We start from the raw sequence: 15,962 nt of genomic DNA, 5'->3' as shown, positions 1-15,962 counted from the left end.
GCTCATGCCACCTCCCCACTCCCACTCCAGGGCCTTTTCAATGTTTTTTTTTTTTTTTTTGCGGTACGCAGGCCTCTCACTGTTGAGGCCTTGCGGAGCACAGGCTCTGGACGCGCAGGCTTAGCGGCCATGGCTCATGGGCTTATCCGCTCTGCAGCATGTGGGATCTTCCCGGACCGGGGCACGATCCCGTGTCCCCTGCATCGGCAGGCGGACTCTCAACCACTGAGCTACCAGGGAAGCCCTCAATGCTATTTCTTTTTATTCTCCTACATAAGCGTCATTCCAGTTAGATGAAGATGACCATGTTCTTTCCCATCTTTTGCCTTTGACTGATTCATTTCTTCTATCTGAAGACCCTGAAGAGACTCTTCTCCTCCAAACTCATCCAAATTTGGAATCCTTTGCAGCCCAGTTCTAGGACCACATCTTTCATGAAGTCATCTCTGCCTTTTCTAGACCTTTCAGCGAACTTCTCTAATTATTATTTTCGTTGCTAAGAATAATTACGAATAAGACTAGATCACAACCATCACAGTAAGAGTAACTAATATTTCTGAGCAGTCTTTCAACTCCACAAACTTGACCATGGTTCACATATATTATGTTTTTCATATTATTCAATCTTCAGGTAGGTACTATTATCATCCCCATTTTTCAGACAGAGAGAAACTGAGGCTTAGAGAAGTGAAGTACATTTCCCAGTGACACCTAGTAAGTGATAGAGCATTCTTGTCAGTATCATCAATTTAGCATTTAACTATGAATATTTGTGTCTCTTGAGCTGCTATTTGTTAGTCATTAAACTATTTTATTTTATTTATTTTTTAAAATAAAGTTACTTATTTAAGTTTTGGCCGCGTTGGGTCTTCGTTGCTATGCGTGGGCTTTCTCTAGTTGCGGTGAGCGGGGGCTACTCTTCGTTGCGGTGTGTGGGCTTCTCATTGTGGTGGCTTCTCTTCTTGTGGAGCATGGGCTCTAGACACGTAGGCTTCAGTAGTTGTGGCTTGTGGGCTCTAGAGCGCAGGCTCAGTAGTTGTGTCATAAAGGCTTAGTTGCTCCGAGGCATGTGGGATCGTCCAAGATCAGGGCTCGAACCCATGTCCCCTGCATTGGCAGGCGGATTCTTAACCACTGCGCCACCAGGGAAGCCCCATTAAACTATTTTAAATGCACTGTTTGGGCAAGGGGTTTTAGTATGAAACAAAACTGGGGTTTCAAATACAAAAGGTACTCTTCTGTTAATCTTGTGATTGCTCTTCAGGGTTCTGGGAGACTTAGGAGATATCTGAGATTGAGCAAAGAGAAGCGTGGAAAGCACCTATGAGTGAAGAAAGGGCAGTGACAGCACAGAAGAACACTGGGATGTCATCTGGGACCAGTGGTTGTTTGCTGGAAACCCGGGTTCAGTTCCAGACCAACCCCTCATTGTTCAGTTACCCTAGAGCTCATCTTACTTGCTGAGGCCTCGGTTTTCCAACTGAAACAAAAGAATAGCAGAAAACGTGTACTTGCAAAAGTTATAAAAAGAACGAATGGCAAAAGCAATGTCTCTAAAACTTTTCTGATTCCTCACACAGAGCATCAGTCATTTTTATAAAGTTTTGGAAAAGAATCATTAAATTCCAGAGCTAGGCAAGATAGTATTTGATTCTATTTGTTTCATAGATGAAGAAATTCCGGCCTCATGACTTGGTCAGTGTCACACAATTAGCTAGTGACATATCTGTGCTTCCTAATTCTTAGTTCAAAGCTTTCTTCATGGGTCATTACAACCCATAAGTACAACCTATTGTATATGCAAGTCTATACATGTCTTTTTGTACTTGGGCGATATAATAATACATTTGTAATTGATTTCTTTTTATGATGGTGTTCTTCAAGGACTATTTTGGCCCCAAATGAAAATAAAGAAGAAAAGTAGAAATTTTAGAAAGAAAACTTAGTGACTTAGCAAGTCAACCTTCCAGCCTTGCCTTCTTCATCCATAAGGTAAAGTAGATGATGCAAGATTACTAAATCAGGGACTTCCCTGGTGGCACAGTGGTTAAGAATCCACCTGCCAATGAAGGGGGCACAGGTTCGAGCCCTGGTCTGGGAATATCCCACATGCCACAGAGCAACTAAGCCCGTGTGCCACAACTGCTGAGCCTGTGCTCTAGAGCCCGTGAGCCACAACTACTGAGCCCACGTGCCACAACTACTGAATCCCGCGTGCCTAGAGCCTGTGCTCTGCAACAAGAGAAGCCACCACAATGAGAAGCCCGCACACCGCAACGAAGAGTAGGCCCTGTTCACCGTAACTAGAGAAAGCCCGCGCACAGCAATGAAGATCCAACGCAGCCTAAAATAAATAAATAAATAAATAAATAAATAAATAAATAAATAAATAAATAAATAAAGATTACTAAGTCAGTGAGAATCTGATAGAATGATAAAACTACTTTTGGTGCCCAAGAATTACCCAAGTTGTCATAGTGAAAGGAGCAAAAAATGCAATATATGTGATAGGAGATAATAATCCAGAGGAGCAGAAAACAAAGAAGGTTAGGCAGGGGCAGGTGACTGTTTTAAGTAGAAGAAGGGAATTATAAACAGTATGGATACCAATAGAGAAAAGTGCAGAATCTCTCAGAATTATGGTTGTATACAATGAGAGGGAGAGGTCTGCAGAAGACGAGTAATGTGTAAAAGAAAGAACAAGCTGGAATGAATCCTACAGGTGTGTGGGGTAATAGTGGCAACCAGACAGGATTCTCAGAAAATTCACAGTGGCAGGTAGAGGGGGAGCACAGATATAACTATAGCACGACAGAACAAGTCTCCTTCCCTCAGGTCAGTAAAGGGAGGCAGCAGAAAGGAACAGAGTAGTGAGCGTCAGGGTCAGGGGTGCATAGGATTTTGTTAATTCACACCAATTAATGAACCCATTTGGTGATTCAAACAAAGCCAGATCTCAAACAGATTTTATATATGGTTTCAATTCACTTTTGCATTAAAAATGTGCATTCCATGCTTGAGAGAGAAGAGCACATGATGAAATTAAGTATCAAGGACTAGCGAAATGTGGTTTTGTTTTGGTAGAGATGACCTTTCTGTTTCTCTGACTCTACTTTTCCAAATAAAATGTTTGATTTATATGGTTTAGGGGCATAGAAAAACACTGTGGACTCTGTCCAAAGACGCAAGTACTAAATTATAGTGTACTAAGAGAAACCTACCAGTTACAAAACACTGTGGATTTTATCATTTATACGTAAGTAACATGCTGAAGCATGGACGAAGAGGACGAAATAAGAATTTTACAAGCACATCATAATAAAACGTACAAAAATTGGGGTGATAAACACAGCAAGTCCACAAAATTTGCAGCAATGATTTGAAGGCACCCATTCTTCAAGATAGCTCTTGCACTGGCAGTACACATCTATATTATTCTAGGTTAATGTTTTTCATGTAATTTAATTTTGAAGTGGAGCTCATGAGTGAAGAACAGAGCAGAGGTTCTCGTATAGAACCTGTATTCAACTAGTGTAGTCAACAAGAACTTGTCACTCTCTGTTTACCTGTAGTATATTATTTCATTTTGCTGAAGACTGTACACACATAAAGTCACACTGGCACTGATGAGAGACATCCAAACACTTTACCTAAGGCCAGTATGTATTTAGAAATAAAAAATATTTTCTTGGATGTTTCCTTAAAATATTGAGACTAGTCTAGAAGTAACCAAATTTGCAAATGGACAAAATTCAAGTAGATGTGAAAAACTTTTGCAGATTTTTTTTCTATAATGGCTACTTAATTGGTTTCTTTGGAAGAAAGCAAACCTTTAAAATATGATGAATGAGATTATCTGAATAAAAGAAAAGCAAAAGGCTATCGCAGAAAGTTAAATTTCTCAAAAGTATCTCATAGGAATGTGATGTTGAAAAGCGTCCATGGGGATGACTACTTTTCATAAATTTGTTTCAAGCATGTACATTTGTAAAAGACCCAGAGAAATATAAATGCATTATTAATAGGAAAATTATTATGAATAAATCTATTACTAATACAGTATTATTATAAGAAAATTAAAAAGAAGCAGATTCCTCCAGACTCAGAAACACCTAACTAAGTTTTCACACTTGGGATGAGAAGTGAAAAGGGAGGTATCCCTGTACAGTCTCCCCTTTATTTATTTATTCATTTTTTTGCGGTACGTGGGCCTCTCACCGCTGTGGCCTCTCCCGCTCTGGAGCATAGGCTCCGGACGCGCAGGCTCAGCGACCATGGTTCATGGGCCCAGCCGCTCTGCGGCATGTGGGATCCTCCCAGACCGGGACACGAACCCGTGTCCCCTGCATCGGCAGGCGGACCCTCAACCACTGTGCCACCAGGGAAGCCCTCCCCTTTATTTTTATAGCGATTCTTCACGAAAAGTGGATAACTTAAAAGCATATCATCTGTAATTCGGTAACATTTACAACTATTGCAAAATTCATTTAGTAAGACTATACCCTGTCCAACTCATTGTAATAGCTCTGGTTACCCCATGAACTGTTAGACTTTAAAGGGGAAAAGTATTCGAGGGTTTTCTGATAAAAAAAAAAAATCATGGACAAATTTATTCAATTTTAATTTGCCTATCACTCTTCATTGAAAAAAGAAAAAAATCCTTTGAAAAACTTCCTTTTAGCAAGTGATCAGGTCACTAATACAGCTCTAGTAATCAGGTTATACAGTTCTAGTAATCTTTTTTCCTGCACTCTTTCACTTAAGATTCTCCAACTCTTGCTAGTGCTGGGGATGGAGGTGGGCACTCAGTGATGAAACAAGAAATCTTCAGTGCAAAGTGCTGCGACCACATCAGCAGACAAGAGACTGCCTAAACGCTCAAAGAGGAGAGAAAGCAGAGAAGCAAAAGGGAGACAATGGCTTCTCAAGCATCAATTCCCTGACTTCATTTTAAGAGACCCAACCACATCTGGGACAATTGCACCTTGGATTGAATACAGCCAGTGAATCCAAAGTTTCCATTCCTTTTTTTGCAATTCCATCATTTCAGATGGCTTGTCTAGCCCTAGTCAGTGCTAAGTTTACTATGTCTTTTTCTTCACTGTAAATATCAAGTAAGTGGAGAAAAATAAAGCCAGAGACTTATCATGTTTTCCTAGAAGAATGTTAACTACTGTGCTTTTGCTGCCATGTTTAAACTTAGTTGATATTCATTGAAAAGTAATGTGTTAGGGATTTCAGGAAACAGTGGAGTTCATGGATAAGAGTCTTACCAGAGGTTTGGGAAACCCACTCCATCTGGCCTGTTTAGCTCAAGGCATATGGTTTTTGGATCTCCTTTAACGATCATCCTCCTAGATGCTTGGAGCCTGGGCCATGTAATCCAACACTTGATTTCTTCTAGCCCTGTCTTAGTCTCTAATTGTGTCCCATATGTAAGTTTTTTCCTACCCAGTAAGGTCTATATGATATTTAAAAAGACAGACTAGGCAATTGGTCCAGATGGAAGGCAGTTCAGCTGCAGCAGCAGTTAAAAGCTTGGGCTTTGAGAGTGGCAGAGACAATGAGAGATGGGAAGAGAAAGCAAGGGACCTGTAAGGAAGCCATAGACATACCACCAACATCACATGTGTTTTTAGAGCTTTTCCTGCCTCTGAAGGTAGGGCTCATGTTTTTTTTTTTTTTTCTTTTTTTTAATGTCTGTTTCAGCTTTCTCAGTGTTTACAAGTGTCCTAAGCAAGCCACAGGAACCTGACTTGCTAACTTAACTTGATGCTCAAGGTCACTTCTATTAAGACTGCCTAAATTACAGAACTAGGGAAATGAAGGATGGCAGATAACTTGTGGGCAGCATATTCACTGTGGAACTTCTGTCTAATCTGGAATCTGCTGTGTACGATACTGCTGCCCCACAGATCCCTCAATGAAGATCTTCAACTAAGCCAAAAAGACACTGTTCTTTGGGAGAATGTGACTTTATAGTGAACATCAATGTTAAAATAGACAAACATTTGTTGAAATGCATTAATTTTTATAAGTGAAAGATAACAAAACAATAATTCATATGTTAACTATGCTTATTGATTCATTTTAATTCATCTTGTCTCTTTATGCATTTTAATTTAGCAAAATTTTTAATTCAACAAGCATTTGTTGAAAGCTATTATAAGCACAGCCTTCTGCTAAGGTACTGTGGAATAAGGAAATAATAAGAGGTTCTACAGTCTTGCAGCATTGCAGAGCCTAGTGGGGGAACTGATCATAGTTTATAGAATGACAGCTCATAAGTAACTGGGTGTGTGACCGAGCCTAAATTACTTAACTTCTCTAAGACTCTGTTTCTCTGTATTTTTTTTTTTTTTTTGCGGTACGCTGGCCTCTCACTGTTGTGGCCTCTCCCATTGCGGAGCACAGGCTCCGGACGCGCAGGCTCAGCGGCCATGGCTCACGGGCCCAGCCGCTCTGCGGCATGTGGGATCTTCCCAGACCTGGGCACGAACCCGTGTCCCCTGCATTGGCAGGCGGACTCTCAACCACTGCACCACCAGGGAAACCCTGTTTCTCTGTATTTAAAATGGCAAATATAATAGTCTCTACCTTGCAGGGTTGTTGTAAGGATTAAATGAAATAAATACAATTCCACATAATAAGCACTTAAAAAATATTAGTTACTATTGTTGTGATTTTTATTATAAATATATATTGAGCAGAGAGGCATGGAGACGTTGGTCTAACATATACATATACAAACACATTCTAGATTAATGTTTTTGAATGGATGAATATAAAATTTCCAGTGTTATGATATTGGCTCAAAAATAAGGTAAAATACATGTAATCTACCATATTATCACTTTATAGTGAGAGTTTCCAAGGCTGACAGAGAATCTGAAGTGTTTATAGTTACACTCATCCTCATAACTAACATTTTGGAACAAAGGACACCCTATAACTAACAGATGTCATATTTACATCACATTTATATAGTATCTATACACTGGGGTCTTGTAGCTAAATAAGATCATTGAGATGATAGTTTAGTGAATGTGGCCTGTGACATCAGCAGGGTTCTGAAAAGACCGAATAATCAGCAATTAGAGAAACACTGCTAACTGATTTCAGTGGTACGCTCTGAAGATCTGAAGCTCAGAGGTTTCATTTGTGTGGAAATAATCTTAAATGCATGTGCAATTATGGTGTCACATGAGGGAAAGAAGAAAGGCAGTTAATGTTACTATACACCTATTATATGCTAGAAATCTAAAAATATTTTTTGCTTGATGTCCACAGATGCCTTACAAAGTAAATCGTAGTATTCCCATTTTGGAGAAATTAAATAATTTGCCTAAGACCACAAAGCTGAAAATCTGTAGGACAGTATCTGTATTCCAAAATACGTTTACCTCACTATTTCATGGTATTTCTCAAGCTAACGAGAATGTTATTTAAATATTTGCAGAGGGAAACAGTAACATGGAATTGATTTATTCTGAAGGATGAAGATAGAACTTCCTGGATCCATCTAGCTAAAATGATTTTTTTTTAAATTTCAGTTTATATTTGAATTCATGCCATTAAAACTTTTTTCAGTAGGAGTTTAGTTGGCATTTAAAAAAATCCATATTCTGAGAAGGCCGACCTGTTTCCTAGAGCAGTAACCTTTCAAAATATGCACCTTTAGCTGCTCCTCTGCATTGATTGTCTGTTTGTCTTATTGGTGTATTTTAGTTTTGTGAAATAGGTATGAGGTTATTCTATAGCCAGAGGTTATTCTATAGCCAGAAAATCCTTTTTGAATCTCAGTCTTCAACTGATGGATTATAAATTCTAGGACCTTACTCAGTTTCTATTTTTCAAAATACTATATATATATATATATATATATATACTATATATATGTTTTGGTGATATAGAAGACATAAAGTACACCTCATCAGTTGACCTTAAGAAGTTGCATGTATAGGCTTCCTCATCAGTGTTCCCAGGAGCACCACCAGCCCAGTGCATATGTTTTAAGAGGTATCCACTGGATATCTGATGAATTGCAGTGACTCTAAATATCTTCATTTATTAATGTGCATTCTGTTTATATTAAACATTTATTAGATACTTGTTGAAATAAATTTGAGACTTTGGTTTCTGGCTCTGATAGAGTTTATATCAGATTAACTCTAATTGATTACAATTCTACAAGCTGGAGAATACACTTTCAGATACACATAGACAATAACAAAACAACAAATACAGTAACAAGACAGCAGAGGGAAGGCATCCAAATAGCTAGTATCTGAGGGACCAAGATCCTAGAGAGAAGCAAAACCCATTGAGTGGGGAGCCCTATATTCACTGCTTTTTTTTTTTTTTCTTCAGGGAGTTTTCCAATTCAAAGTGAGATGCCCAGAGGCTGAACAGAAAGTTGTAGCTGGGACTTGCAGCAATCTGACTAGGTTGGGGAGACAAAAAATAGAGTTCAAATCTACTAAAGCAACCAGGACTTGAGGGGCAAAGGCTCCAAAGAGGAAGGGAATGGTAAAGGCATTTGCCACTTCTCAAGCTGCATGGGGTTGAAAGGCTAAGAAACTAAGCAGAAAGCAGCTGCTCAGAGGCTCAAAAGCTAAGCAGAGAATTCAGTCGGTTCACAGTACCAGGGAATAAAACAACGGAGTCCAGAGACTGCGAGGAAGAGGAGTTCCAGGAAACAGGACAGGCTTTCAGCTGAGTCACCTGGGTCCCCTGAACAAACTTTTAGTTTGCCCCAAGAGAGCGGGCAAAACATAACTAGAGTAACCATCGCAATGCCTGAAACCCAGTTTCTGCTGGGCCAAAGAGGTGATCAGCCCGTATTCTCTTTTGGCTTCCAAAAGAAAATTAAATCCTCTTCAGAGAAAGAAATTTGAACTTTTTATACGGGAGTTGCACACTGACTGCCACCTATGAGAATTTACCTGTCAAAGCTTTTGTTTGGCCCACACAATGTTTGCTTTTCTCATCTGCATGCTTTGGGGAGGAGGCTCTACTGTCTGGTTCTTCTACAGTCCCCACCAATCCCTGCAGTCTCACAATAAACCTATTTTGCCCCCATAAGTTACTTACCTGAAACCGAAGGCATGTGCTACACATTTAAAAGCAGATGAGTGATGACAACAATCTATGTTGTAAGCCAAGCACTGTGAGTGTAATCGCAAGGGACTGCATGAGGGGAATACCTAAGGGGGGATGACACCATTCAGGGGGAGAACCAGTGGCTGAAGAGAGGATTTAAAGACTGAGCTCCGACAGACATGGAGAACAAGCTTGTGGCTGTCAAGGGGGAGGGGGACTGAGGGAGGGATGGAGTGGGAGTTTGGGGTTAGCGGATGCAAACTAGTATATATTGAATGGATAAACAACAAGGTCCTATGGTGTAGCACAGGGAGCTATATTCAATATCCTATGATAAACCACAATGGAAAAGAATATTTTTTAAAAAAGAATGTATATATGTATAACTGAATCACTTTGCTATACAGCAGAAATTAACACAATACTGTAAATCAACTATGCTTCAATAAAAAAAAAAGACTGAGGGGCTTCCCTGGTGGCGCAGTGGTTGGGAGTCTGCCTGCTGATGCAGGGGACACGGGTTCGTAACCTGGTCCGGGAGGATCCCACATGCCGCGGAGCAGCTAGGCCCGTGAGCCATGGCCGCTGAGCCTGCGCGTCTGGAGCCTGTGCTCCGCAACTGGAGAGGCCACAACAGTGAGAGGCCCGCGTACCGCAAAAAAAAAAAGACTGAGCTTACAAACTTCCTCTCTTTGGCCTCTCATTTGCCTTCATGTAGCTTCTGACAAACATTTCTTTTGTCCATTTATTCATTTATAGAACTTTGTATTTGTAAAACATTATGTAGTTTACCAATTATATTTTATACATATATTTTTATATAATACTTAGGACAAAACTGAGAGCAAGAATTAGCATCTCTCTCTGGAAAGTAGGTAACTAAAGCTCAGAGATGTCAAGTCATTTGGTAGAATAGAGGTTGCATGACACTTAATTGTATGCTTCTTCTACTATAACTAAACAGCTCAATATTAAAGAATGTTATCAGAAAATATGCATATAAATGTATTTACAAAAAAAATGTATTATCCCCACCCCAATGTCTGAGTAATACATGAGATAAAAACAAAATTTTAGACCCTGGAAAAATTATAAATTAACACCAAGGCAAAGAATCTGAATGACTGAGTAAAAACTGGCTCAAACGTTAACTGCTTTCTTCTCCCAAAACTGTTTTAACAAGGGGAGGTATGTGTCTCGCTTACTCTCATTCTTGTAGGTTTGATAACTCAGAATCAGAGTGTGCTAAATCCTTTCACAGGTAAAGTAAAGGCTCACAAAGCCCAAGAAGCCGTGTTACACGGTTAAAACGCAAAAAATGCAGTCATAGAGGGCGCAGGAAAAAACTTTGAAATGGAAAAACCACTGAGTAAGAAACTAACATAAGATTAGGGCAGGAGAAATGGGGTACCTGTTTTGCAAGGATGCAGCCAGGTGTCAAAACGTAGTCTATTCAATCCCATCTTTTCTAAACCTGTATTTGTAGAAGACATTCACTGGCAGATCAGATCCTGACATTTGTATTTAGAGAACCCAGCACAAACAAAAGTAAAAACCCTGCAGTCTGTCTTAAGAGCCCTGCTTGGCCAATCAACAGGTTAATGAGAAGGTAATGCTATCATTCAATGTCAAATGGAGTAAGAAGTTTATTACATGAAAACTCAAAGATATTTCATCAGCCCAGATGCTACTGAACACTGAAAAGAGTTGCACGACCTAATCAAGACAATTTAAATACATCTACTTGTCTTAGCTTCTGTATATTTATTTGTAAAGTTACAGAAATGTTCTGGGACGTTCTGAAGAGCTAGCTTCTGTATATTTATTTGTAAAGTTACAGAAATGTTCTGGGACGTTCTGAAGAGCACACGAGGCATTCATTAGTTTCTGAATTTCACTCTACAAAACAAGTGTAGTAATTTTTTTCCACTGAGCTTGACATGGTTCTGGGACAAATCAATGATAGAATCCCAACCTCCTCTGGCTTCTACATGTTTATTCCAGGGTTTTCTGGGAACACTGGTTTTCCACTCTTCATGAATAGTTCATGTGCTAGTCTCCAATGGAAACAAAGTGACGTTTCTTATTACTGCTGGCCCTTGGAAAGCAATGGCAAAGGGAGTGCCTTGAAACAATTAGTCCTCTGTAACTGATTATTTAACAACGTGTATTTCCCAAGAGCTGTTTATCCTCAAAAGGAAGCAGCCAAGACTAAATAGGTACTGTATCTATGTAGACACCTGCACTGAAGTCCTCTGGATGCGAAACAGGGATTCTCACAGAAGAAAATTAATGGAGGATTATTTTCTTTTCTATTCCATTTGCAATGAACCCTGTACCTTTCCGTGAGCAAGGAAACATATTCCATTTCTCACGATACCTCAAGGACTATTTTTATTGGGAAAATCTCTTCATGAAAGATGGATTTCGTTTTAAAGCTGAAATTCAACATAGAACAACAAGAGATACATGGAAAGCAAGGAAGGAAGAGAGGAAAGAAGGTAGAAAGAGAGGGAAGGAAGGAAGAAGGGAGAGAAAGAAAGAAGGAGGATAAAGAAAAGAAACACTATTTTTTTTTTTTTTTTTTTTTTTTTTTTTGCGGTACGCGGGCCTCTCACTGCTGTGGCCTCTCCCGTTGCGGAGCACAGGCTCTGGACGCGCAGGCTCAGCGGCCATGGCTCATGGGCCCAGCCGCTCCGCGGCATGTGGGATCTTCCCGGACCGGGGCACGAACCCGTGTCCCCTGCATTGGCAGGCGGACGCTCAACCACTGCGCCACCAGGGAAGCCCAGAAACACTATTTTTTAGTAGAAGAAAAATGCTTTATGTGTTCAAGGCACTCTAGTGGCCACTAAAAAACCAATAATTTTTTAAAATGTAGGAGAAACTGTTCCCACCTTTAAGTCACTTATTTCCCTAGCAATTTAGCTGTTAAAGATGCGGGGCTAGGAATGAAAATGATTTTAACTAGCTGACCTTAAATTTGAATACAGGCTATATATTTTTAGCTACAAATTCCATGTTGTAACTCCCTTCTCTGAAATAGGGAATGATTCAAAAACTGCCAGGGAACATCTCGAAACCAGATGCTCACATAAACGAACAAGTACAAGTCAGTTACAGGGAGACGGTCAAATAAGATTCTGAAGAATGTGGTCTCAAAACTCACATACTGAGAAATGTCATATCCCCGTACTATGTAAAGTTCCGCTCCCTTGCCAACTTATGCATTCCAAGAAGAATGCATTTCAGCTTTTGGAAAGGTTCTTCTCTGTATATGAATCTTCTCCAGAACTTATTTTTCAGCATCTCCAAGAAGCTCATGCCTCTTTACTGCCGGCTACCCTCATTATCTTACCTGGGATTCCCTACATGTAAGAAGATTGTCAGTCAGTGAAATTTTGACGTAGTCAATGTGAGAGCCCTAGAGAAACCTGAAATAAATGCTGTATGTAAGTCTGAAGCTGAGTGGTTAGGTTAAAAATAGAAATGTATTTTAGAACATAGTTAAGCTAGGAGCGATGCACAAAACGTTTAGAGTGTGGCATAGGCACTGACCCGTCAGACTGCAGGTCTAGTGCTGGAGCAGGGTCCTGGCGCTCCCTGTCTAGCCAAGCATTAGCCTTTTAGCTGCTAGAGGTCTGTGGTGCTTCTAGCTTAAATAGCTAGAAGTCTGGGACACTTGCAGGGGGTTTAGACAGTACCTATTTCAATATTATGATGACTGATAGGGTTCTACTAGTGACTATCAGCTGAGTATCAAACTTAGTGATTATTTTCTTTAATTGTTACACAAATGTGGATATACCTTGGACTAAACATTTTAAGAAAGTTGTCATCTGTAAATTTTAGCATAAATCTACTTAGAAATGACAAACTCAACTTTTTTTTTAAAAAAAATAGAAGTTATTGAGTTAATGGATGAGAAAATTAAGAAAAATAATGTAGTCCCTTATGACTTTTCTGTGGACAATACAGAGACATTTGGTTATATGATGGATCCCAAGGATATTCATAATAAACCTATGTCACATTGATTAAGTTTCCTAGTAGTTTGACAATAGCTGCCCTTGGCCTTGTCCAAACATATCAAAGAACAAGAAAATTTAGAAAATATATATAATGAAAAAAAAAAAAAAGAAAATATATATAATGGACACCTGTTACTTTGGTCTGCCTAGCATTGTTACCATTCTATTGGTAAGAGATTCTTTTCTTCTGGTGGGAATTCCATTCCATGTGGTTTTTGTGAGATCAACTCATCTTTCCACTGTTAGCGTCTGCTCATGACCCAGGCCTGGCCAGAGTACCTGCCACCCTGTGACTGGTTTCTGGATAATGAGTGATTCAAAGTGAGGGTAATTTAAGTCCTTCACAGGATTTTCCCTGCTGGGGCTGGAAAGCCGGTCGGAATTAAGACTGGTGGTGGCTACCGTGCTCAGCGCACTCAGAAAGCCCATTTAGCAAAAAACAAGATAGAGCCCCGAGGCCTTTGGGATTTGGGATTGCTAAGCAAGTATGTACAGAACTACTTTTTTCTTTTTGGAAATTTTAGAGTCCCTCTTTTGATACAAAAGAAAGCGTAATGGAAATCAGGATTTGTTCACCTCACATCCACACATCAAGTGCATCATGGGGAAGTGGAAAAACAGCAGATACCATAAACATGCTGACATGCTAGCAAGCAACTCCTAGAATTAAAAAAAAACAACAACCCAGGAAATAAACTCAGAGGACATTTCCCCCTTTATTCTCTATGTTCTGCTTACTCTCGATACTCAACAGTTTAAATTTTTTTAAACAATCAAGAAGATGTAAATAACATGCCTAAATCAATAAAAATTTGAATTAAAGTTCAGTTCTTGAGGAAAAAATGTCTTAGAGTTCAAGGAAGAAGCAATAAAAATAACAGTAGACATATTTAGAATGATAACTTTTTTTACATCACTTTTGCATTTGCATCCATCATGCTTTAGAAAGTATTTCATATACATTTTCTTAAAATGCTCAAACATATTAAAAGTTTGGTAGCTCAACCCTGAATCTTCAGAAAGTGATCAAGAAATTTCTGATAATATTTCAAATGATCAAGATTTTCTTTTTTAAATTGTACCCAATAATAAATATCAAATATCAGAATATTATAAAAATATAACTTTCATCTGTCAGTTTCAGAGCACCTATGGTACAATAATAATCTGGATTAAAAAGTGAGGCAGTAATCACCTCTGAGCAAAATATAAAAGCCAAGCGTAAGATATATAGTACACTTTTCCGGTCACAGGTGTTGACAAAAGCCAATAAGAAAATACAAAAGTCAGGGACTCCCCTGGTGGTCCAGTGAGTAAGACTCCGTGTTCCCAATGCAGGGGGCCTGGGTTCGATCCCTGGTTGGGAAACTAGATCCTGCATGCATGCGGCAACTAAGAGTTTGCGTGCCGCAACTAAGAGTCCACATGCCACAACTAAGAGTCCTCATGCCGCAACTAAAAGATCCCGCATGCTGCAACTAAAGATCCCGCATGCCGCAACTAAGACCCAGAGCAGCCTAAATAAATAAATTAATTAATTTAAAAAAAGCATGAATCATGGAAATGCCCAAGTTGAAGACGTGAAGTAGTTTATAAATTAAATGAACTTTAATAAACCCTAGAGAAACCATATTTTCCAAGTGTTTCTTAACAGGCATTCCTTTTAGGACTGACTCACTGAGCACTGGTGCTAGGAATGTGCCAGTGCACCAGATACCAGGCAACAGTGATACAAAAAGTCATTGCTTCAATGGTGCCACATAGATGGAATTAAGCTCATTAAACATGAGTTTGAAATATTTTTAGTTTTTACTTATACTTAGCTTGTTTTCAGTTCCTCAAAGAAAGAGACCGTAACAATTCCTTTTTTATCTTCCTGTGAAACATAGTTTAATCCTCAACAATCCTCCTTTATTACCAAACCTCTAACCTCCATAAGAGCTCAATAAACCTTTCTCTTGTGTGTGGTTTGATAGGTTACAATGGATACCATTTCAATCGTAAGGCTTAATTTATTTAATTACTGCTGAATTACAATTACAGATTTCAGGTGTCCAACCCGAATCCCACCAATTTCTCTCTAAGCAGTCATTTCTTTACCATCTTCCAACCCACCGTAATTTATTATTTACTTTCTGCTTAGAAACTGCTCCTTACCTTTTACTATTTTTACCACAAGCTTTTAATCCATTCCTCTCAACAAATGTCCTTGCTTTTTGCCTTTCAGAGATAAGAGAGAGCATTACATACAAACCCCAACTTTCCAGACTTTCAGCTCCAGAAGAGTTTTTCGTGTACTCCTATCCTTCCTTCTTTCCTGAGCCTCAGTGAAAGAAACATGTCTAACTCCTCCCACAGACAGGCCGTCTGTTTCTTCCGTTTTCCTGCCCTGTCCATGATCTTGCCAAGGCAATGAGCCTTTCCTCCAGTTGTCAGTTTTTTCTTCTCTGTTGGTTCTTTTCACAAGGAAAGAAAACCAAACCCCCAAGTTTCCTTTGAACCAACCAATCTTCCTTCCTAAGCTATTACTGCTTTCTCCATTAAACTTCTTGAATAAAACAAACAAAAAAACCCTGCTCTTTAAGTGTGAGTTACTGTACAATTGCTTTATGTTCATTATGCCATTTAATTAAATCACACTGTAATCCTAAATGGTATTTATTCCCGTTTCACAGATGAAGAAAGTAGAACTGGGTAAACATCTGTGACTCAGCTGAAGTCAACCAGATAGTAGGCTGGTGGAGTTACGATCACACACACTTTAACCAATGGTTCTCAAGCTGTGGTCTCTAGAGCAGCTGTATCAGCATCTCCTGGAACCTGTTAGAA

At 39.3% G+C, this 15,962-nt stretch overlaps 1 protein-coding gene across 1 annotated transcript in view; it reads right to left on the bottom strand.

Moving 5' to 3' along the window:
- Window positions 1-15,652, bottom strand: part of LOC149749589 (adhesion G protein-coupled receptor V1-like) — a 56,639-nt gene extending 40,987 nt beyond the window's left edge. The window contains exon 1 of the mRNA XM_089909111.1: window positions 15,291-15,652. The gene's annotated coding sequence lies outside the window, so the exon portion shown is untranslated. The remainder of the gene's footprint in view (window positions 1-15,290) is intronic.
- Between the last annotated feature and the right edge of the window lie 310 nt (window positions 15,653-15,962).

This window comes from Delphinapterus leucas, chromosome 3 (genome assembly GCF_059928025.1).
Source record: "Delphinapterus leucas isolate spDelLeu-1000000601 "Yukka" chromosome 3, BTC_Dleu_Yukka2, whole genome shotgun sequence".
NCBI lineage: Eukaryota > Metazoa > Chordata > Mammalia > Artiodactyla > Monodontidae > Delphinapterus > Delphinapterus leucas.
Note: the sequence above shows the minus strand (reverse complement) of the source record. Positions and strands in the feature narration are given on the sequence as shown.